This window comes from Xiphophorus couchianus, chromosome 18 (genome assembly GCF_001444195.1).
Source record: "Xiphophorus couchianus chromosome 18, X_couchianus-1.0, whole genome shotgun sequence".
In the NCBI taxonomy this organism is placed as follows: domain Eukaryota; kingdom Metazoa; phylum Chordata; class Actinopteri; order Cyprinodontiformes; family Poeciliidae; genus Xiphophorus; species Xiphophorus couchianus.
The window spans coordinates 26365619-26391114 of NC_040245.1; the positions used below are offsets into that span (position 1 = coordinate 26365619).

General features: G+C 39.7%; 1 protein-coding gene across 2 annotated transcripts in view; it reads right to left on the reverse strand.

Annotated features, from left to right (window-relative positions):
- lrfn1 (leucine rich repeat and fibronectin type III domain containing 1) overlaps nt 1–14260 on the reverse strand; it is a 189023-nt gene extending 174763 nt beyond the window's left edge. For both annotated transcript variants that reach the window (XM_027999308.1, XM_027999307.1), the window contains exons 1-2: nt 13924–14260; nt 13268–13642 (exon numbers count right to left, since the gene is read on the reverse strand). The gene's annotated coding sequence lies outside the window, so the exon portion shown is untranslated. The remainder of the gene's footprint in view (nt 1–13267; nt 13643–13923) is intronic.
- Between the last annotated feature and the right edge of the window lie 11236 nt (nt 14261–25496).

Genomic DNA, 25496 nt, shown 5'->3' on the forward strand with positions numbered 1-25496 from the left:
TGACACAGCTGCCAGTTTGAGGACGAGCAGCTGAATCGACAGACATTAGGTTTTATGACATTCAAAGCAAAGCTCCAAGTTCAAGACGTAGGAGAAGGAGAAATATTTCGGGAGCTAGCGTGCGAACAAGCTAGCACATCATCAAAACACATTCTGCTTTGTTTAAAAACTGCAGCTGTGTGTATGAAGTCAGATGTAAGCAAAGATATAATTGGGCAAAATATCTGTCACTGTGACGATAAAAAGATACAGTAGCATCCAGATTTATGTTTGGTGGTTTTGATTCGCTATATTTTAAGGCTAACAAATCTTGCTAGCTTGACATCAATTGCTGACTCTGATCATGGAGACAAAAAAAAAAACATTGCCACCTAACTTAAACGATCTTGTACTTCTCCCAGCACTACAGTCTTTCCATTCAGCATGATTCCCTTCTATTTTGCTCTTGAGAGAGCAATCAAACAGCTCCCAACTTTCCTATCAGCTTGTTCCTCCAGCTTCATTCTACATGTGACAGCAATCAGGTAGCACCAAGCAGGTCAGCTTGAATCTTTTTCATCTTTTCCTCTGCAGCTGTCTGAAGCAAACAACTGCAACTTAGGGATGTCATTAAAAACACACACACACACACACACACACACACACACGCCCACACACTCTCCAGGCACACATTCATGCTCTGCGACAATAAATGACAGTTTTTCTTATTCAGATACACCGCTCAGTAGTCAGAGGCTGAAAGCCTCGGAGATGAAAGGAAACACGCTCGAATCATTATTTTCAAAGGTTACCAAGTCAAAATAGGAATCTCATAAAGAGTATAGCAAAACACGAGCAGACACAAAAAGCGATGTAGTCTTTAAATAGTACTTTGTGCGGGCTTTGCTGATTGCTCTTATTTTTATTGACGTTTTCATGTGATATCGTATCTGCTGAAAGACCTTTAAAAAAAAATGCTAATAAAATTTGCTGATTCATTTTCACTGAACGGAGCGTTGCCGGACAGAAACATTCGATCCCCCCTAACCGCATTGCATGAAAGTCAAGGTAACCTTTTGCACAGTTCAGATCTATGCCCTGAAACTACCAGACTCTTCACTGTCAAGCCCACAAAATAATTTATAATGTACCTGAGATGCCTGCCGGTGTCTCAGGTGTGCAAAAAGCAAAGCCAGCATCATCTTGTTGTAAAGCAACATCATTTCCTACAAGGTGCAAGAATAAAAATGTGAGTTTTCTGCCCACAACACGCGAGATATTTCAATTTTATTGATGAGTACAAGGAACGAATCTATATGGGCCATATCAAATGTGTCACATCAGTAAAAAATAGCTCAATTTATGACTGCGCCATTTGGAGTACCATTGTATTGCTCCTTCCGTTTCCCCTGCTTTTGAAATTTATGATGCTGAAAAAGTTGAGAAGTGGAAAGTGTTTCCTTCCTCTTGAGGCCTTCGTGTTATTTACCTGGGTTTCCTCCGGTTTCCAGTGCAGCGAGTGCACCTCCGCTTTTGTTCCTGTCACTTTGTTACAAACCCTAGAAAGCAAATTCGGAAAGCGTAGCTCTGGTTTAATTGCTTCGGTGCTTTGGTGGCGTACACTTTGATCTTTTTGACTGGTACGATAATGCCATTTCTTAAACTTTTTTTTTTTTCTTAAACATCTTGAGCACTTAAATAACTTTACTCGCCCAGGGAGGAACATCTATCTCACTCCTGCTTCCTATTACTCACTTAATTGGCACTTATTTTCTCCTTTCTTTGCTTGCTCTCGTCCTCACACAAGGTCCAATATTCACAGAATTAACTACTTTTTTTTGAGGCGCTGACACCATTTATGCTAAGTTTTCATGGTTTGTATCGCATTATACTCAGATCCTTTGTTGTTTATCTCCAACTAAAGTGGGAGCAGTGACAGGAAAGAGTCCTAAAAGTAAAACATCCTTTAGGAACAACGACCACGGGTCTCATGAAACCAAATCAAACTACCTTTTCGGATGTTTACTTGTGTAGTAAGAATTTTTTGGGAGTTAGTGGACTTCATTTAAGAGGGAAATACATGCTGCCCAAGAATCGAACAATAGTGCTGAGGACTATATACACGCAGTGCACAATATATAACGTTCGTATCATGACGGGAAACTGAAATATAAACGTTTTTGCTTTAACTTTGCTAGGAATTTTAAAAAATGATGCTTAAACTCTCAAATTTTGTAACCAGAGTCGGTGCCAAACCCGTCCAATGATGCTATGACAGCTGGTGCTAGTGAGACCACCAATCCAGACTCTGTATTAGAATATGGAAAACCAGATCCACATTTTCTTAAAATCCAATCTTTGTGAACATAAAATTTGATATAAGTATTTATATTTTGGAGTGGCAAAGCGTGGGTCTCAACTTAGACCTGATCCAGAATTTGTAGAGGGGGTTTTAAAGATCAGGGTGATGGTGAGGAGGGTTTCCGGAGTTGGAGTTCGGCTCCAAAGATAAATCGGGCAAATACAAGCAAAAATGTTCAAAACCTTTTAAAGCAGTTACTAGACCTGTTTGACATTCATTTTTATAATAAGTGAGATGCCCTCTTATTTCCAATTATTAAAAAATAATAATTTAAAAATAATTGTACTTCTACATCTAAGAGGCTATAAATATTTTTTGTACGATTAACAATAAGGCCAATGTTTGGCTGCAATCTTCCAGCGTAAAATCAGTTAAGAACATGAGCTGCGGCAACAATGTATCTTAGACTTTATAGGCCTAATTGTACATAGTGTTCTAATAAACTACAAACCAGATGTTTCACACATACAGTTAAACGCTGATATGAACATTCACTGTGTAAAAACAATCATGACCTTTTTGGTACACATGCTGAGGTTTAGGCAGATGGGCTGAGCTGGTTATCTGGGCCGACCGCTAGTGGACAGTCGGCTGCTCAGCACGGACTTGTGTCTCGCTGGATGGACAGGGAAAATGTGAGATAGCCATTTAAAAGTTGTTTTGCATTCTCAGAGCAATATTTGGAGGAACATTCATGCAGCAGCCTGCTCTGTTCTAGAGATAAGCCAGATGGGCAAAAGCAGTAAAGTTGCTCCCAACCTCTATCTGCGAGAGCGCGTCGGCTTTGGAAATGTTAGCAGGTGGTCGGAAGACTGACGCAAGTTGGCAGAAAATACACAGCAGCTCTGCTGTTACTGTTACCTATGCTATTGATGTTAATTGCCTGTAAAATTTGGTAAAGATGGCTTACAAAATGCCCTTAACCTAATTATTACATTCAATTTATTAAATTCCTACATCACTGGTGCGACTCTTAATCTGTCTTATGTGGTACATGGGCTTCTAGGCCTGTTTCTCAGATGCAGTATTCAGCTTCTATGCACCACAAACCGGGAACAAACTTCCAGAAATGTGCAAAACAGTCAAAACACTGAGTTCCTTTAAATCAAGATTAAAACCCCACATGATCAAATTGCCTTTGGATCATAATTAGTGGAACATTGACCAACATATGTGATGTGTACTGATGTTCTTGATGATGGCACAAATGTAATGTTTGCTCCTTAATTGGTAGCTATGTGATGTTTTTGTTTTTTATGAAGTAAAGCAATTTGAACCGCCTTGTTGCTGAAATGTCCTATGCAAATAAACTTCATTGACTTTTTTAAACTATTATTTTAATTGGTAATTTATCTGGAACCATGCACAGAAAACATTGAGCTCAAAGAGCAAAGATGTACTGCACCAGATTATAGCTTAATGAATGTTCAGCAAGTCATTTTGTGGCTGGATACAGCAGCTTCTTAGACCATTGCATCAAGTTTTACAGACCTTGGTGTTTATAACAGTAGCTGTTTTTTTTGTTTTGTTTTTTTAACTGCAGCTACCTTCTTGTAAAGGCTGTGTTGCATTTTACCCCTGCCCTTTCAGCAGCATTGTTTAAATTTAGCAGCTCTGCAGTGGGAAAAAAGTGTGACCAAAGGTAGGGCAGCCCAATACATCACCCTCGCAATATCAGCGTGTGCAATATTAATATTGTTACAGACTGTCTGGAGTGCAATAATTGTTGCCTGATATATTTTTAAGAGTTCTGAAGTTGTATTATTTCATGATAACGCAATATTTAGCAAGTAGAATGGAGTCTTGCAACAGCAAAGCCTTCAACCATGCACTTGAAATTGGCAAAACTGCCAATACAGCATGTATATGTAGAAGGACAGATTAAAAGGAAAGGCATATGCAGCACCCTAATATCGTCATGGCGATATCTGCATATATATTTTCACCATAAAAAGATTTATAAAATATATATAAAAATGCAAATATGGGGAGAAAATACATAAGACATAATAACTGACTGGTCCAAATGCTGTTTTATAAATGAGCTTATACACATTAGCTTTAGCAGGTATTTTAATTCAGGTAAGTGGATAGAATTGGTAAAAATAAATGGATTGAAGTATTACTTATCAAAAATGTTACATTTAATTTATCTTTCCAAGCTGGCAAGGGCACAACAAGCCATGTCAAATAAAGTATAGACATCACCCTCAAATGCACAAAGTTATTTAAAGCACACACTGTTCCAAGAATGGAAAGCATTATCACAACGTCTCTGTAGCAGCCACGGGTCAGGTAGCTAGCTTGTCAGCGCGTTAGACCTCACGCCGCTGGTGTAGTCAGGATGACAAATGGCCTAATTGTTCAGCTGAAGTCGCCCTCTTGATTGTGTTACCTGATATTTGATTTTTTTTAATTAAAAGGCGAGTTCTCCTCCTTGCAGCGGTTACCGCAGCCCCACCCCCAACTTCGCCTCCCAACAGGACGGTGGGAGTTTAGGAAGCAATAACTACTGCTATATGGGTGTTTATCGCTATGCAAGTGTGAGACCATAAATGCGGTATAAGAATATAGTGATAGATCACCTCTTCTGTGCATCTTTATGTATGCATCTCGATCCGCCTGGTGTGGCGGCTGGGTGATGCTGTAATCTGCCTTAAGAGTCAACCCCCCCCCACCCCCATGTCAACAGAAGATTTACTCCAGGGATACAGAGAAGGACTCCAGAGGTGACCTACTCATTTCTATTCCTGCGAATATGTATCCAAGTGATAGTTCTTTGCATTTTTTAATAGTGCTGTCAATGGATTAAAAACTGTAATCATGATTAATCACTATGCTTAACTTTGTAAGCTTGGAATATAAATATGCACACAGTTTCGGTTCCTGCAGGAATGGTGCCCAGGCCCCTCCTTCTGCCGCATTCCAACCAATTAAAATGCAAGCTATTATCAGTTTTTGTTTTTTGTTTTTTGTAGCAGAAAGCAGGTAATTTTGTCTCCCAGTACTCAACAGCAATTAAGGAGAAATTTACTCAGATACACATACATACAAGTAGCTGGAGACTTATTCATTGGTGCTCCTCCCCTTTCTGATGCCGCCTTGGGCAACTGCCCATATGGCCCGTATCGAAAACCGCCACTGTTTAACAAAATGTTTTATTGACTCAAACCAAAACAAGTCTGAAATTTATCAGTTTTTTTTTTCATATTCAGCAAGGTTTAAAGGAAGTCATTTTGCTTGAAACATTATATAAAAACGTGAAGCTGCTCGTCCCTCACCACTCTCAACTCGTGCGACGAGGCGACAATCGCTTACCCTGCGTTCGATATCCACAAGCGGCATAATTCGTTCATGTGAAATTTCGAGCTCGTAGACGTGCGCACGCGGGCTAACAAAGAGACACATGAAGGTTCGACTTTTAATGCTGCCGTCGCCGTCAGGAACGGTTTTTCGGCTTTCGAAGTCGTTCGCCGCTCCCCGTGTGTCGAGCCCAAAACGTACTGCTGTGAACTTGGTAACCCTCTGCAACAGAGAGGCTGTTAGGTCAAAATAGATGGTTTTATTAACCTGCATTATCTAAGTTACATTTTTCAGGTTAATCACATGTGTTAACATTGTCAGCCCAGTTTTTTGTAACTTAATTTACACATTCCATTTATTAGATTCCAACATTGCTGAACCGTTTGGTGCAACTCCTCTTAATCTTTCTTTCACGTGGTATATGGTCCTCTACACATGTGCATAACTATTTGTTTATTTTACATTAATTGTGTGACGAAGCAATGTCTAATTGTAACAACATGCCAAACAGAGATTTCTACCTACCATTTACACACCCAAAGCCAAGAGAATCATAAAAGTCATCTTTACTGAAAATAACGCACCCTGCGAAAATGTCAAGCTTTCGACATGACTCACTGCAAAAGGAAAAAAAAAAGCTATTTATATATTGCACATACAACAAAAGCTCTTCTATATGTTGCATTATAAGGTCTTTCATGCTGCAGCATACAGATCAATAGCCTGTGTTTCAGTTATTCTTTCATTCCTGCTGTGGCTGATAACCTTCTCCCAGTCCCGCTTTCATAATGAGAACACATGACACCAGCACCAGAGCAGCAGCTGTAACACAATACAGCAAAACGACAAAGCAGAGAGACCCCATTTATCGCACTTCATAGCTCGCATAAAGCGACTCAGAAAGTAAGAACTGTACGAGTAAAAAAATATACATTTATATATCCACATCTGCTTGCATACATGCATTTGGAAGGGTTTCTGTGTATTTATTCCGCACAGGTAAGATTTTTTATTTATTTTTATTTTATTTTTTCTGCCTGGCTTAGCAGTGCTGAAGATGGAAGTGTCGGCAATAATGCACAATGATGATAATGACCATCCTGTCTGATTTCATTAGGCGAACACATGACAGCAAGCGCTTTGAGCTTCTGCTGCAACATCCTGCAACCCCCTGACAAGCCACAGACGTGATCATCACCGCTTACTGCAGCACACAGCTGGTTGAAAGAGGTGGGGAGAAAAAAACAACAAAAAAACCCAAAAACACATAAATACATAAGAGTCCCACTGCACACGTCGCTAATTCAAATTACCAAACCAATAAGGCTCAACGGTATCCACCCTCCTTTGAGAGGAAACTCATTAACCTTTGTTTTTAGCAGCATTTTTCTCTTAATAGTCCTTTATGTCAAAACCTCTATGATGCTGTGTAATTTGATTAGGCTAAGTCGACTTAAAGAAAAAGAAGATTTTACAGGACCATTCAACATAATAAATGTTTCCTTACCGCCGTGTCACATGTATTTGTAATTGCCAAAAAATCAAGTGATGAAGACTGATATTGATCATCCAGGATTGCATCACATTTTTATAGATGGTGCTTATACAGCAGATGCAGCTGAAGTGTGTGTTCCTTTATTTATTTATTTTTAAAACAGCACTGCATTCTGCAGAAACACTCACTCCCTGTCCCGATATAACTACACAGCTGCCTGGTACCTACATAATCCCCAGGGGGAGGTCTTGGAAGGCATTGTGCGAATAAAGCAGAGCTAGATGAGGGAAGCTCTCTTGACTTAAGAACAAGATATTGACATCTAACCTCAACTCTTAACAGATTTATAGTCTTATTCTTGTTTCTTACTTGGTGCTCGCGTTTGAGTTCCCCTTTCCCCCGGAATAAAGAGATAATTCCAGAGAGCAGCGCCGGCCTCTTTGGCATCACGTTCTAAAATTAGGATACTCAGCCTGTACAGTTACCAGCTTCCCTCAAATACCGGCCTGAATTAATGACAGCTAACTAAATGTCTGCTGCACACATAATCAACATTGCTCACTCCCTGCATTAATAACATCACTATCGTGAAGAAGATTTTGAGATAATTTTATGACCGTCTTGCCTTGCAGCCCTGACCCTGTCAAGGACTCCACTGGAAACCTGGAGGTACTTTCAGTGGTTATTGAAGCTGCACTATGTTGTTTTTATAGACATTATGTTGTTTACATATTTGTTCAAACTGTCAGCATGTCGTGACAGTATAACATGAGACAGATAACCCGTGGCGGAAAAAAAATATCAAGCTCCTCTGCTATCTGCAGAAACACACAGCTTGGTCAGAAACATTCAATCAGAGCCAGGAGAGGGGTCTTAGTGCTATCAATCTCCCTCATGTATGCGCTGCTCGCACCCTCCGATTGCTCTCTGATAGGCAACAAATAGTTGCTAGTTAGCTTAGCAATCAATGACAGCTAGGCCTGTCGCGATAAACGATAAATCAATTAATCGTATGATAAATTAAAACTATCGACGTCATTTTAATTATCGGCACTATCGTCTCTTCCGGCCTTTTCTCTTTCTGTTGACACTGAATGAAAAAAGGCTCAACTCCAGTGCTCTCCACTGACCCTCCTTCCTCATTTCCTTAGTGTAAAGCCCAGCGCACACTACACGATCTTAGAGCTGTCGGCCGATTGTCGGCCCATTTTCAAAACCTGACAGATCACACATTAGCCGACAGAAATCCTAGGTATAACGGTTCGATCGGGTTCGTTCCTGCCTTGTGGTGTCCAACAATGGGCACAAAATAATGGCTACAAGTTCAGTTAACTAATTTTAAAACCAGGCATTAATCAATGTTTACTACAATCTACCTGCAATGCATGTGGCTAGTGCAGGGGTGGGCAACTCCAGGCCTCGAGGGCCGGTCTCCTGCAACTTTTAGATGCATCTCTACTTCCACACACCTGATTCAAATAATGAGGTCATTAGCAGGACTCTGGAGAACTTGACTGCACTCGTTGAGGTGATTCAGCTGTTGGATTCAAGTGTGTTGGACCAGGGAGACATCTAAGAGTTGCAGGACACCAGCCCTCAAGGACCAGGATTGCCCACCCCTGGGCTAGTGTCAGCGTAAAGTCCTGACTGAATGAAAATCATTATAACCTACAGTACAGACCAAACGTTTGGACACACCTTTTAATTCAACGAGTTTCCTTTATTTTCATGACTATTGACATTGTAGATTCACACTGAAGGCATCAAAACTATGAATAACACATGTGGAAATATGCACTAAACAAAAAAGTGTAAAACAACTGAAAATAGCCCTTATATTCTAGTTTCTTCAAAGTAGCGACCTTTTGCTGTGATTACTGCTTTGCACACACTCTGCATTTTCTTGATGAGCTTCAAGAGGTCGTCACCTGAAATGGTTTTCACTCCATAGGTCAACCTGCCCTGTCAGGTTAATAAGTGGGATTTCTTGCCTTATAAATAGTCATGAAAATAAAGAAAACCCATTTTAATTAGAAGGTGTGTCCAAACTTTTGGTCTGTACTGTATTTACGTCACGTTAAGGAAGAACAGCTGAAAAGTTACCGGGTTTATCAACTGTGGTAGCAATTTCGCTCCAACTCTTCCTCTTGTTATTTCTATATTCTTTGCACAAAATGTTGACTAAACATTAATGTTGTTTCGTTGCGCCGTGTCAGCTGTTTGGGATTCCCCTCCTTAATTTCCCCTCAGAAAGCCGAGAGGAATCTTCTGATTGGCTACCTGTCACATTCAACAAGCTGCCTTGAAGTAGTCGGGGAAAACCCCTGATTTGGATCGGAGCGGCAACGACGATCTACCATAACACACCACACACTACAAGATGATTGGTTACGAAATCGCAATCATAGAAAGACCAACGTTCTAAGATTGTCATAAGGGGAAAAATAGGAGCAAAAAATCATGTAGTGTGAACTATTGCATCAGGTAGTGGATGTGCCCATCTTCTCTATTTAAATCTAATTATTACTGAAGGGCAACATAATATACAGACTTCATAATCTGCACTCTTTTGGTAGAATACAGTATTTATTTACACTTTGGCTTTATGTTGTTTAGTTTTTATTCAAGTACATTTTTTGTTAATGGAGACTGAGAATCCATTTTATTTTTATTTTTGGTTGTTTTGTTTATCAGCTCAAGTGTTCAGTGTTCTTTTGAATATAAAGTGTATCTATCTTTGGCAGGAAATCACATGCATTATTACGTCATTTCCATTAAATCAGTGTAAAAAGGTCTTCAAACAATATTATCGTTTATCGCAATAATTTTTGAGACAATTAATCGTTCAGCAAAATTTGTTATTGTGACAGGCCTTTTGACTGCAAATAAACAGTTTACCTGTGACATTTAGTTGTCTATGCACCACCAGAACATCAAGGAGCACGTACATGAGAATGATTGACAACAGTAAGACCTTTCTCCTGGCTCTGATTGGTTGTTTTTGGGACCACAGAAAGAAGGCAGAGGAGCTCATTTTTTCACAGATTATCTGTCGCAGGTTATATTATCCCAACACAATGAGTTTTAAATATGTAAAAAAGAAAAAGAAATATTGTTTATAAATGTTACATACTGCAGCTTAATTGAAGCATTCAATTCCCTTCAATAGCCCGGTTCCCAGTTAATCCCAACCCAGTTAGCCTGGTTGGGATTAGCTGGGAACCGGGCTATTTTAAGCAAACTATCATATCAAATCCGAAATATAAACATTTTGTTTTGTCACAGGCACACAACCATGAGAATAAGCAATAAGACTAGAAATGAATTACAGTTGCCTAAGGATATCATCAAAACCTACTTCACTTTATGTATTTCACAAATATGAATGTGTCGCTTCAATAACTTTGTGCTCTGGAATCAAAGACGTGGCTTTTTATGTGATGATGAAAGTGCACAGAGCCGATAAGAGCATGGAGGAATTTAACTCCAGCCCTTAAGAGCCGGTGTCCTGAAACGTTCCCATGTGTCCCTGGTCCAACACACCTGAATCAAAATGGCTGAATTACCTCCTCTGTATGCAGTCGAGTTCTCCACAGCCCTGCTAATGACCTGATTATTTGACTCAGGTGTGTTGAAGCAGAAACTCATCTAAAAGTTGCAGAACAACAACGCTTTAAACTGAATTACCCTGATGTAGAGGGTGTGGTAATAATTGCGTAAAAACTGGTTGTTTTAGTCAAAATAATGTCAAAGGGTATTTTGCACAACAATATTAAAATCCCTGCTCGAGGCCGACCTTAGTTATTATAAATTACAGGGTTACTTCTATGCATTCCAATTAATTGCGCTTAATTCCTATGTAAAGTTCAAACACTATCCAGTCAATAACTTGGTAACTCTAGGTGATATTCATGAAACCAACATGTTACCAGCAGTTCCTTTAAAGCTGCAGTAAGTAAGTTAAAAAAAAAAAGTTTTTACATATTTATTAGAGCCTACAGACAAGTTTTGTGAAAAAAAGAAATTGAGCTCCTTGTGGTCCTATTGCCACTTGCATAATTACACAGCTCCCGGTCAGAAACAGCCAATCAGAGCTAGGAGGAGGGTCTCAGCGATGTCAATCATGCTCATGTGCCAAAAGGGGAGAAGCAAATTACCATTACAGGGAAACAGCCCACAGTCACCGGTGGCTAGGCTAACTAGAATGTCCACAGTCACCGGTGGCTACGCTAACTAGCATGAGCATTCATGGGAGGCTATGTTGTGGAGAACGTTTTATAGCACATCAGATAGCAAGCATTTGAGCAGCACAAATGTTACAGTGACTGACAGCCAGTACTAAGACCCTCCTACTGGCTCTGATTGGTTCTGTCTAACCAAGCCATACAGTTCTGCAGATGGCAGTAGGACCACAGTTTATTTGTCTTATACTGTCACAAGATAGTAATAGTAAGAAACATGTTTAAAAAAATAATTTAAAAAAAAACACATTTCATAAAAGTTAGCTTTAAGTTTGATGCATGGATCAGACTTTATGTAGCACTTCCACACTTGGTGTAACTGAGATCAGGAGATCTACCATTTTTGTCTCATGGCAGAGCAGTGCTTAATTACACTGTATGTATCAGAGTAACATCCCCACGGGTGAAAGGACCAAAGGTTTCCCACTCAAACGTTGCCCAAAGCATCAAATTGCCTCCACCAGCTTGATCTTGTCTCTTAATGCATCCTGGTTCCGTATGATTCACAGATGTAAGAAAATGCAGATAGCCATCCAAGTAACAGAGTAAAAAAAAAAAAAAAGATATTCATTAGATCAGGTCTTCCATTGCTTGGTGGTCCAGTTCTGATGATCAAGAGACTTTCCACAGTGGACAGGGCTCAGCAGACCACCCAGACAGATCACCCCCCTTAGCAACCAACTTTGAGCATTACGTTCTTCAGCAAATCTGCACTACAGTAGCTTATCAGTTGGATCAAACACCACTATTTGGTCCCAGCCTTTTCTCCCTATGCACATCAAGAACCACGTCAATGCTTCACCACTGTCCTGTCCTTTAACCTCTTTTACCAGTCTCAGTAGATCAGGTACAACCACCAACAGGTTCTGACCCAGTCGACTAGCCGTCACCTTGTGATCTCTATCAAATCCAATTTTTTGTCTGAAGGGTAAAATGCGCCATAATGAAGAAATATGCCGTTCACTTGTCATAATGTTGTGCCTTACTGGAATATGTTGTTGCTTTAGCTCTTCATCAAATCTAGGCAGATTTCTGCAAATGTGATGTACCACTAACTCACACCAAGGATACACACACATACACACCCCCACACATCAAGCTGGAGCCTATTACACAAATCATCTGGCTGTACGCCACTCACCAGTTAGCTCTAACAAGTTTTACTCATCATCATCATGATCATCAGTCAGGCTCCGCAACCCGTCCACTCTCTGACCAATAGGAGGGAAATTTCGCTTCTTGCTCTTGCATTGGATTTCAGCTCATGCTGCTGCTAAGTTCTATATAAATAAATATAAAAAGTCTTCTGCGTCTTGCAGATGCAGACACACCCGGACCATTTCCACCATCCATATGCGCCTCTGTCTGTGGAAATGTAGCTCATTTGTCACTGTTTAAGCATCTGGGTAGCACAGGTAAGAGGAGCAATATAATGGGGCCCATCATGCACAAACTGATCATAGATAGATAGATAGATAGATAGATAGATAGATAGATAGATAGATAGATAGATAGATAGATAGATAGATAGATAGATAGATAGCATCCACACATGTGTCAGAGCTGCCAAACTCCATTTGACATTCTTGGACTCACCAAAAGTGGAACCAATAGTGCAGAAGCCAAAGACTCGGGTCCAGTGCGTCTGATTTAACTGGTCACACACTGGCTTCCTTTGATAAATTCACACAAATTCACAGCTGGATGTTGGGAATTCAAAAATTCCGGGGCGGTGAGGGGCTTGGGGGGGGCACTTAACCTTCCTATTAAGTTACACAGTGCTGAAAAATCCAATGGAAGTGAGGAGCATCTATAGGTTATATACACCGGCAGCCGAAATGTCACAAACGACAAAAAAAAAAAAAACAATAAGGTGTCTTTAGTTACCTGTGTCAGGACGACAAAAACCGCACCTAAAATCCCACTAGGGTCCTGGTTGTGGCTTAAAAGGCTGGAGATGCAAAGCTGAAATCCGCCAAATCCAGAGAGAGAGGAGGAAAAAAAAAAAAGGGAGGAAAAAAAAAAAACTCGGGATAGTCCGAGGTTTGTGTCGGAGCAGGGATGGAAATGTCCCCAATAAGTCTCCCGCGTGCTGTTTTATAGCACAAAATATTCCCTCCAAAAAAATAAGATATAGCAAGGTGGGTTACATTCTCCTTACATCTCCCGCCTCTTGTGTATCGCCGTAAGCCGAGGAAAAGAGAGAGGGAGAGAGAAGAGATGGTGTCCGGATGGAGAACTGCAGCTCTTCTCGAAGCGATCCTGAAAAAGAGAGAGACGTTGGCGTCAAATTGGAGCCTTAAAGAAAACTCTCCGTAAAAAAACAAAAAAACCAACAAAACAACAACATCAACAACAACAAAAACGCTCCTGCAAAACAAACGCTCCTGCTTCAGCTCATCTCCGGAGCCATTGGTTGTCATAAGTTCCCCCCTATCTGAGGCGAGACGAAGGAATCCCACCCAAGCAAACACACACGCACACACCCCCACGCAGTCTCCCCGAATAGTATGCGCAGTCATGCGAGCAATTAGTTTTCATACACGACTTGCTCCGTCCGCTTCTTTGGTTTCTCCTGGCGGGATGCGGTGGGGAAATCTTCTGTATCCCGGAAGCAAAAACAAAAACAAACAAAACAAACAAACAAAAAAAAAAAAAATAGGCAGCCGACGTCTGATAATGCGAAACGTCCACCTGCACAAATACGAGCCCGGTTAGTCACGCCATGATGATGTCTCGAGCAGCCAATGGACACTTCCTTGGTTATCACAGGAAACGACTGACACGTTTCGTGGACAGCGCAGCATTGCAGCAATGTGATGTCATTAGGGCTCCGTTTAAAAGCGAATACACGCGACAGGACCGAGGGAGGGTTGTCGTTGTTTGGTTTGGTTTTCTGTGGAGAGTTTTGTAGGAATTTATTTATTTCGACAGAGAAAGAGAGAGAGAAAAAGAGATAGCGGAAGGGAGGCACGCTGTGGGGTGTTTGTGATACTTCGGGTTGGGCTGGTAGCTCATGGTCCAGCACAATATGATACTGCAACAGCAGACAGGAAGGAAGGAGGAGAGAGGTAGGGGATGGGGGGGGGGGGGGGGGGGCTGAGAGAGATGGAAGGTGTGTGTGTGTGTGTGTGTGTGCAGGGGTGGGTGTGTGTGTGTGTGTGTGGGAGGGGGGTCGATTCTGCATTTCAAACATAACATTCATCCCCAACTAGTCGGGATATTCGATGGTTTCTGTTCAGGTCGTAGTGATTTTTTTTTTTAAACACATCTTGAATGAGTTGTAGACAGGATTCCCACGCCTGTCTGGAAAATTGTCGAATTTGACTTAGCATGTTTTTAATGTCTGGCTAAGTATGGAAAAAGAAAAGAAAAGTATGGAGAAATAAAAATGAACAGAATTCTTTTGCTTGTGTTGTAATTTTCATCTTAATATACAGTCATTTATTCCTATTTTCTCTTTTTTTTCCCCCTTTGAATTTACATGCATGATTCCATTTGCCTTTAACTTGCTGCTGAATTTCCCCATCATGCAATAAAGTTTCATCTATACATTTTGCACATCCATCCATTGGTGAGTCAGGCAGTCAGCTATTCAACAATCTGTTCATCCTTCCTTTCTTTCTTCCCTCCAACCTTAAATGGGGTGTATTATGTAAAAATCTACTTATGTAAAAATCTACTGTTTGAGATATACAGCATGTATATTACAGTAGATAACAGTAGCTGCGTTTTCATTGCAAATGTGCGCAAATCTTTGCCTGTATTCTTTTGATGTCGAAAAAACACTGTTTCCCAATTGCAGTGTTTCTATTACATAATAAATTAAGTGAATATCATCTGTGAAAAAGGTTGCTGGCGCAATAAGTCATTATAAATCACGCAGCGACGGATGTAAACAGTTACAGGAGATATATTCATACTTCAGCCATGACTAGCGCATCATCTATCAGTCGTCAGAGGAGACGTAGCAGCTACTTATGCAGCGTCTTGTGTAAATTGCAGTCTGCAATTTTAAAGAAAAACTATGTACTTAACACGTGCGAATGACACACAACTTTTTTTGAACTGTGACGCTGGGAGGATTGTCGGAAAAAAGACAAAAACAAACCATCAATCTCCTACTACTTCCTGTCTTCTTCTTCATTTCTGCCAGTAGCAACATCTGGCTATTGATCACGTGACTCGTGTGATGTGAAAAAGCGTCTTTCCATTGCAGTTCTGTGAAATATATCTATTTTGATACGGACAAACAAAAAACAACAAAAAAACAAACACCTCACCCTAACCCGAAAACTTTTAATCAAAAGAAATTTCAGTTTTTCGATTGAAACTCAAATGTTCCCATAAGCAAATGTATTTTTGTAATTTCAAGTTGCTTGAATGTATGATTAATGGAAACACAACTAGTGATACAAGATAGAGTTATGTCCCTGGAAAATACATAATACTGCCCCTTTAAGTAAAAGTAAGGAATTTGTACATGCAAAATGTGCAGGAGAATGTCCAGATTAAGATAACCAAAAGCAAAAAAATACCCTAACCACCCACATCTTTCAGTCAGGCGTCACTGCCTCTTGGGACAATTTCTCTCTCTCTTTGCCAACAGATATGAAACATCAACACAGCAGAAAAATAAACATAAATATCTAGAAAACAGAAGAAACAAATGAAGAAAAAAAAAACCCAACAGCATTGCTTAATCCTCTCAGAGAAGCCAAAGGAAGCCAGTGATCACCTGTTTGTAATCACAGTACAAACATCTGCAGCCTGCTCACAATGTCCTCTTTTGTGAATATTGATCCCCCGCTGCTTGCATGGAGACTTCACAACATGCGAGTACAGAAAGGAATTCTGCTGGACTTGACAAATCCTCTCAAATCAGATTGATTTGGCAGTGGGATTATTGCACACGCAGCAGTTCCAGTTAGAGGCACTGCATTTGAAAATGGGGGAGGTGAGATGCGCAGAAACACGGAGGAGGTATTTCTACCTTGGAGTGAAGCTTAATTTAATTTTTTTTCCTTTTTTTTTTTTTTACACGTAAAATGCAAGAATGTAAGCCATAGTCAATATATAACAACTAACCGCTCCCAAATGTTCTGCTGTAATAATAGTAAAAATGATTAGAAGTTAAACAGCAGCGAGTAAAGTGGCTAATTCGAATAGCATATGCCCACTTTATGGTCCTAAAGCGACACGTTTAAGAAGGGCAAATCTTAACACAGATTTTTTCACTCTTCTAGTTACTGTTTTAAAATATGATTTTTTTGTGTGTGTGTGCTTTAAGGGGTGCGGGTTTCAAACCGTCTACGTCTTACTGCTGCGGTCACAATTAGCCGATTCACACAAGAGGAACAGCCTGCCGTAATTAAAGGCCACTTCTGAAACGACTGGGCCCAGCGCCCCGGTTTTGTTTTCAGACGTAAACTCGTGAGACGATGCGGGCCGCTCATCTGTAACACTTTCGATCAAAACCTACACGGATACAGGTCGGCTTTAACCCCAACAAGCACCCAAAGGCATAATAACCGAGTGCAAGAGAGATCCGGGCGTCGAAGCAGTTTGGTGCCTCTTTGACGGGCGCGCCATTGTGCTCGCAGAAACTGGGAGTTTCATAATGAGATTACCGTGAGGCTGAATGAGGACGTGTGTGTTCGTGAGGTGGGTGAAGTGCACGAGACGCATGCGGAGAAAGCTGATGGAAATTGAAAAACAGCCGTGAAGGAAGCAAATCTGCTATTTATATCGGGCCGCCTTCCACGGGGCTAAGCTCCATCTCAGTAATGCACTCTAAAAGTGATTGATTAGTCTGTTACCGAGATATTGTCCATCTTAACAGTCCGCGCTCCCTGAAGTGATGAAATTACCGCACTGTACTCTTTGAAAGCATAATAGCAGATTAGGTCAGTGTGATCCATCCGCTCCAATCAGCAGACCTGCAATCGTCTGAAATGCTAAGCATGAAAGCAGGGAGGGGACCGGACTTAGTTCCAGTACACACCACCCAGCTGCTAATATCCTCAAAGGTGTGCTTAATGACCTGGGAAACATTACATGCTGGGGTTGCTTAATATGCGTCGAAGTGAGTGAAGACATCTCAGATTGACTTTTTCTCCCTCTCTCTACTCAACACTGATGTTCTTTATTGCTGTTTTAACAAATTGTTCAAATCAGTTTCCATCACGTACAGAAAAAAACGTTGCCTTTTTTTTTCTTTTACTCCCCCTCCCTCCCCCCGTTCTGCCTGAACCCAGAGGACCCTTAATGTCTTCTGCTGCAGGAGTTGAACCTGTGAGTGAATGGTCTCATGTGTATGCGTACCTTGAAATGGGATTAAAATGAGCGCGGTGACAGGGACAATAAAAAGCTGCCCACAGGAAGAGCAGCATCATTAGAGCACCGACAGAGCTCTGTAACGGATTAACGCGGCCTTATTTCAGTCATTGAATCACCCCGTGTGCTGCTGCTCTCAGTCACTGAGTAAAAAGGTGTTATTTAACATGCTGTAAACGGAACTGGAAACTCTTTTTTTTTCCATCTAAATCGTAGTAAAGTACAAGTCCTGCACCCTTAAATCTATCTAGTTACAAGCAACATGCCTTTTTGGGTTTTGTACGGTAAAAGCTGCTATTTCTGCCAGCTGTGCTGAGTACTTCAGCAACTGGCAACTTTTATGCCTTCTTTAGAGCATCAAATTCATCAAACCTATTAAACAGAATTTGAAAAAATATGTTGAATCACAATAGAAGTTTCAAATAAAACAAGATCAAATAAAAAAAATTGAAAAAGTTGAATGTAATTTCAATGTGTGAACTGGTTTTGGTGTCAGATGCTAACCCGCTTCTCCTGATTTTGGAGAATGATCCGAAATATTGATCATATCTACAAGTCTGTATCAGTATTGTATCGATACTAACGTGGATACTTTAGTACTGGCTTCCCTCTTGAAATTTTACTTTATTTCTGTATTGTAGTTTCTCGAGTCCACATAATAAAAAGATTTATCTTTGATTAGCTCTCAAACATTTTTTTACACTACATTTAGAAAACGATGCACACAAATTTGTTTTACTTTTATATTGTTTCTGTCCATTGTGTAAATATGGACAGAAATTATATTGTAGACACATATAAGCTTTATCAAAATTCTCTCCTAGGTTTTAAAATAATTTAAAGGAAAAACCACACAAATGCATAAAGGTCAGAAATTTGAAGATATACTTAAGTAATAAGTATCATTGTATTGTATCCATATCAGCGATACTGGCCCTGTATTTATTTGGTATCAAATTGATAAACTATGCAGTATTGAATACATAAAACATCCAGTTGTGTGTTCTCGCTCGTCAGCAGTCAGTTGGCAGATTTGTTGAAATTGCTTAAAGGGGCAGTATTATGTATCTTCAAGACACAGCAGTAACTTTTAATAGCACAATCAAATAAGAACTTCAGTTATTAGAAAATGGCTGTATCTATTAAACATAACTTAAAAGAAATTTGACTTTGCAAATTGATGCTTTGAAATTGGGCCTCTGTCTCTTTAAGGAGCTCCTACTCTTTCCAACACTCTGAGGAGGAGCTTTTGGTAAATAGGCGGAGCTTTGTGAGAGCAAGCATTTAGGTACTCCAGCTACGTTTTTGGTGAAGGAATAACATTATAACATGATGCAAAGTTGAAAAAAAGTCAATTTTACATAATACTCCTCCATTAATAAGGCAACAGTAGCTCAAAACCACTCCTTACAACTAAGATTCTTGCAATATAACGCCACAACACCGAACCTTGAGGCACTCTTGTTAGCAACCTGACGCTACAACTCCCACAGGCTCAACAGATTTTAACAGGCACAGGTTGCTTAGGACTTAGCATAAACAACATGTAACCTTCCTACCTTTTATTGACCTTTCAGGCTGTTTGAGGTGGTGTAATTCGATCCAATAGAGCATCATTCAGATGTAGTGGGAATGAGAGATTTACATCATGGATGTGCAGCTAACAAATCTGTAGCAACCGTGCGATGCCACCACAGCGACACTCATCATATCTGTGAATTTATGCAAAGTCATAAGCAAGCAAGGTTTAAAAAGGTGCAAATGAATTAAATAACTCACTCCTGCAGATTTGTCACAGCTATAGGTAAAGACTATAAAGCTATCGGTAACGGCAAAAGGCAGAGTGTGATACCAGACACATTACATGAACACAACTCCTCTATGCAGTGGGCTTTGTTCATCTTTCTTTTATTCAATCGCCTTCGTGCTCAGATCTTTACAATATAGGGAATCAAAGGCAAAGCAAGTAGGACTGAATTTCATTAATTGCAGTGATTTGTGTCACTGACGTATAGTGAATCCTAAATGTGCCCCTGCCTCATACTTTCAGTGTGCCAGTCTGATCCAGTCTAAATAACAAGTACCACTTTATTGCTGTAAGGAGCCCTCAATGTCTCCTCGTATTGAAGATCTTAAAGACAACAACGGGCCATGTGGGGGAAATGCGACGTACAGCTCACTTACAAGCACGCTTTCTCTTCAATGCTACGATGTTGCTTATCTTTAAGAGTGCACGCTTTGCACACAGCGTTTTGTTCAGGGGTAACATCTTAATTTAGTGCATGAGAGGCGATTACTCAGTGGCACCATCTAAAAGAATGAAAAATAATATCACTGGGTGTAATTAAGGAACTGACATTTCTCCTTATTAAAACAGCTAAATGATACATTTAAAAATTGGGTTTCCCATTTAATGATCTCAAGTTCAGACTTGTAACATAGAGAGGGATTCAAAAGGTCACTTTCCTTCTTTTATGATCAAATTGAAATCACCTTCTCCCGGACCAACAGATACCCTCTCACTGGCAGTGAAATAAGCAGACACAGGACGTCTGGTCTCCTTTAAAAGGGCTTTTTACATGAATTTCTTTGACACATTTGCTCTTAATGGAGCCACTGCACTTAGTAATTCAGTATTTCAAAGAGCACTCTGTCTCACTTCCCACAAAAGCAAGAAATCATCCATCATTTCTGTTGTTCTGTAGTTAATGAATTTTTCTTTGCCTGCAGTCTCTTACATGCTTTGTGTATTCTTCTATATGGTCAATTAAGGCTGTAGGCATTTCGAATGTTTCAGAATGTCCATATGGTTACCAGTGACATTTGTTTTTGCACTATAAACCTTTTATTTTCATTGTTCTACAAGGGCCCGAAGGATTACTCCCTTTGCTTTTTATAAATCCTATTGAGAGGCTGTGACAAATGGTTTTTACCTTGAATATAAAGATCCACTTCTGTTCTTACTGTATGTGGTGACTTATATACAGATATGAAACTATCAATGTACAAAACACCGATTTAGATGAATTTGCCCCTTTTGTGCACACACATTACCATTTCCTAGTAACATGTTTTGTTATTTCATACTTGTAAACAATTACATTTCACTTTATTTTTCATAAGTGACTGGTGTTTCAAAGAATGATAGAGCTAAAAAAAAAAATCATTAGAATGTTCAAGTCCATCATATGTTTTTATATATATTGATTTTTTTAAATTGAAGACATCTGATGCCATTTTCTAATATTTTAGCTTCTATTCCTTGTTTTAGACACTTGTCATCCTTGTCAGCCAAAATAAATACAATAAACTTTCAGTCCTTTTGAAAATATATATATTGATTTCATATAGCCACAGCTGTTGGCAAGCTTTTTGCTTTCTGTTTTTGTACTTTATTTATCTGTGGTGTTGGTTCTCAAGTCTTTAAAATAGAAAGCCTCTTTGCCATCATGGAAATCTTTATGAAATTCAAGTTCAGGCTCTAATTGGGTCAACACATTAAAAAAAACATTTTCCAATCAAATGAGGCATGCAGAAAAAAATTAAAAGATTACTTTAAAACAAAATCTGTCAATAATGTAAGACTCAACTGTGTCTGACAATCAGTGGAAAAATCCATAGAACATTATACTTTTTGAAGGCCCTGTATGTTTATCAGCTGACATTTTATTCTATTAGCTCATCCAATCTCCTGGCCTTGTTTAATAGTGGACTGGATGAGCAGGCACATAGAGACATTTTCTAGCACAATCAAATAACTATGTTACCTTCAGTTGTTATAATAATGCTGTAAATGTCAAACATGACTTAAAAAAAATTTGACTTTGCAATTTAAAGCCTTGAAATTTGCTTCTGTCTCTTTAAAAAGGCCCTACTCTTTCCAATGCGCCACTTTCAGCATTATATCATCATTATATAAGGGCTGCTCTGTGAGGCAAAAGCTCAGCTGGAAACTACAGATCCAAGGAGGAAATAAGGAAATAGGTGGAGCTCAGGAAAGTAGGTGGGGTTTGGGGAAGTAGGTGGGGCTTCGTCTGAACCCCGAATGGTTGTCGAGGGAGATTCATGGATTTCTCAAACATGCATGAAAGAATCAAAGTAACACTCAAGGTATGTATTTGATAAGGGAATAACATTCTAACATGATAAAGAGCTTGAAAATTTTAATTTCACATAATACCTCTGTTTTAACCAGAGAGCAATATAATGGAGCAATGGTATCATTTGAAAACTTTAACAAATATTTCTATCAGAAATCTTAAAAATACATCCATTACTTTTACAATTGCCTGTCCAACTCCTTTGCAGCGCAATAACTTAAACAATTAAATATTAATAATAATAAGTTGGGTTTTCTTTGCTCAATTTTACTGAAGCATATAATTCTGATCATAATGATGAAAGCAACTGATAATATATGACATCTGCATAAACCGTGTTCCAAATTATTATGCAAATTGGATTTAAGTGTCAAAGATAAATTTTTTTGTTGTGTTATTAAATTTATAGATGGTATTGTGTGTCAGGGCTCTTTGAATCACTATAATTAATTTCAGAGAGCTGGTTGATTAGTTTGTCTGCTGAGCTCAATTAAAGAAAATCTACTTAAGAAGGATGTTCCACATTATTAAGCAGGCCACAGGTTTCAAGCAATATGGGAAAGAGAAAAGATCTCTACTGACGAAAATCATCAGATAGTGTAGTGGTGTATGACAAGGTATGAAAACATTAGATATTTAATGAAAACTGAAGCATTTATCGTACTGTGAAGAGATTTGTGGCTGATTCAGAACAAAGATTTGTACAGATAAAGACTTAATGAGGAAGGTTTCTGTTAGACAAATTCATCAGATTAAGAGAGCAGCTGTTAAAATGTCCTTAAAAAGCAGCAAACTGGTATTTGAAGCTGCTGGAACCTCAAGGTGGAGGATCCTCCAGAGGCTTGCAGTGCATGAACCTACTATTGGGCCCCTAACCAGAGCTCACAAGCAGAACCGGTCCCAGTGGGCCCAGCCGTACATGAAGATTCATTTTCAAACAGACTTGTTCACTGATGACTGCTGTGCAACCCTGGATGGTCCAGATGGACGCAGTGGTGGATTGGTGGTGGATGGCCACCACATCACAACACGGCTGTGACGTCAACAAGGAGGTGGTGGAGTCATTTATTGGGCCAAAATCATGGGGAGAGAATCATTGGTCGGCCCCTTCAGAGACCCTGAAGGTGTGAAAATGACCTCGGCAAAGTATATGGACTTTCTGACTGATCACTTTCTTTCATGGTTCAAAAAGAAGAGCCGAACCTTCAGTGGCAAAATCATCTTCATACATGACAATCCACCATCTTATGCTGCAAGGAATACTACTGTGTCATTGGCTGCTATGGGCATAAAAGAGGAGAAACTCAAGGTGTGGTCACCTCTGACCACACCTCTGACCTCTGACCTCAACCTATTGAGAACCTTTGGAGTTTCCTCAAGCAGAAGATCTGAATGCAGTTCATATCAAAACAGCAGCTCTGGGAAGATATTCTGACATCCTGCAAAGAAATTCAAGCAGAAACTTTCCACAAACTCACAAGTTCAATGGATGCAGGAATTATGCAGGTGATATCAAAGAAGGTCCGATGTTAACATGTAACTCGCTCTGTTAAGATGTTTTTGGTTGAAATAACTTTTGATTTTAGTACATGTGAACACTTAATGCTGCACATTCAAAGAATGACCGTTTGCAGTTCTTTATAATCCATAAAATGTTTAGAAAATCTGCTGTGCATAATAATTTGAAACATTTTGAGTTTTTATTTTTGAAAAAAATCCTGTTCTCATGGGGAGCTTTGTTCAGTAAAATTTGATTTATACTGTAATAGTTCATGACTTGAAAATTATACTGACCATCATTTGCATTGACCATTTAGGAAAATCTGAGAAAATATCACTTGCATAATAATTTGGGGGGAAATCAACTCAAGAAATGGTGCTATGATGAGTCAAACTGACTAGAAAATGTAAAAAATAAACAGAAACCTTTAGAGAATGTCAGTTTTGAGAATTAAATTAATCCCATCACGAAAAACTGATATTATTTGCTAAATCTAATCATCTCAGAAATCTTTAAGTTTTGATGGCTCAAAACAGACACAGAGATCAACATTTTATACACTTTTTTTTGTTTCAAGAATTTTGTCTCCCGGCATGGTTGTATGGGTGTAATATCTTATGTTTGGAGGTTTTATTTTACCAGGCTCCCCCCCCCATCTTCAGACACCTGGTGCATTAGCAACCCCCACCGATTTTAGACTAGCTGCTAAGATAGAAGTTCAGACACCTTCCTGTGGGAGTTCAGTTCCCACATGACTCCAGGCCACGGTGTGAAGACAGCGAGACAAACTCAGTGTGCTCCCGGTTTCTCCTCTGAAGGGGGAATCGTTTTGAGGGGAAACGCTTAAAGATCAACTAAAAACCCATCATATTTGTTCCGTCTACAGTAAAAATTCTGCGAATACTGAGAATAAGGTGCCTGAGTATTTAACAGCTGGCCCCGCGGAGAGCAATTTCCAACCCTGCTCTCCTGAAAAGTCTTCATGCATTTAAGGTGTGAAATAATTTGACAGCAATCCGGCAGAAGTCGTTCTTTGTCCCAACAATCTGTTTCTCCATTAGGCACCGACATTGAATTGAATTGATTCAAAGTAATTCTATCTGTAGCAAGAGGAAGAGGAGAGAAGAAAAACAAAATAGAAAAGGGAGAAATGCCATCTCAGGAAGAAAAAAAAATATCTCAGCAGCAAATTTGTCAAGGTACCATGGCAACAGATCATTCAGAGAATTTTGATGAGAACAGCAGGCAAAGGGAGGCTGATTACAAGGGAGACAATTTGTTACTCCAATTGCAGGAGCAAAACAGTCTGATTGCATACACACAAGCATTGTGATTTATGCTTCACATGGACCGAAAGTGCAAAAGCACAGTTTTTCCTGCTCCATCGCGGTCCTTCAGACAGAGGATGAGCGAAAGCGGCTGCAGCGCCTCGGCATAGAGATGAAGGGTATCCTCAAGAGCTTGGCAGACACAGACTTAAAAAAAAAAAAAAAAAATCTCTTTCCAATCACACGAGAGGAAGTGGCAATCAACACAACGCCGCAGCTGTCTATCTTTGGTGGCTATTCTCACCTTCCAATCTCACTCTCTGCTGCTCAGCAAACAGACCACTGTCCTGACAAACATAATCACTTGGAGCACAGATTTAGTGAGCATCTGTCAGTGGGAAATAACGTAAAAAAAACAAAAAAAAAACACCAACTCTAAGCTGAACACCTTTTTTGGTGCTGAATAGACAACACTCAGCTGCACATTATTAGGTGATGACTGCTCTGTAAAAAGAAAAATCCCCCCTGTACTCTGGAGCACAATATCCTCAAATATATGATTGGAGACTTTACTTCCAGCGAAGTATGACATAACCCTCCATTCTGCAAACGGTTAGCCTATGAACTGTAGACCGATTTCGATGTCTATGTAGTATTTACAATGCCTTGAAAAGATGATAAGACCCTTTGAACTTTTCACATTTTACTACATTACAACAGAGGCGCGCACAGACATTTTGGGGGGCGGGTGCTCAAGTGGGAAAAAAAGGAACCTTGTGCTGCAAATGGAATTATTCTTACAGGAATTATTAGGATTAAAGAGGCAGTATTATGTATTTTCCAGGCACATGGTGCCATTTTATAGCACAGCCAAGTAACTGTTACCTTCAGTTGTTATAAAAATGCTACAT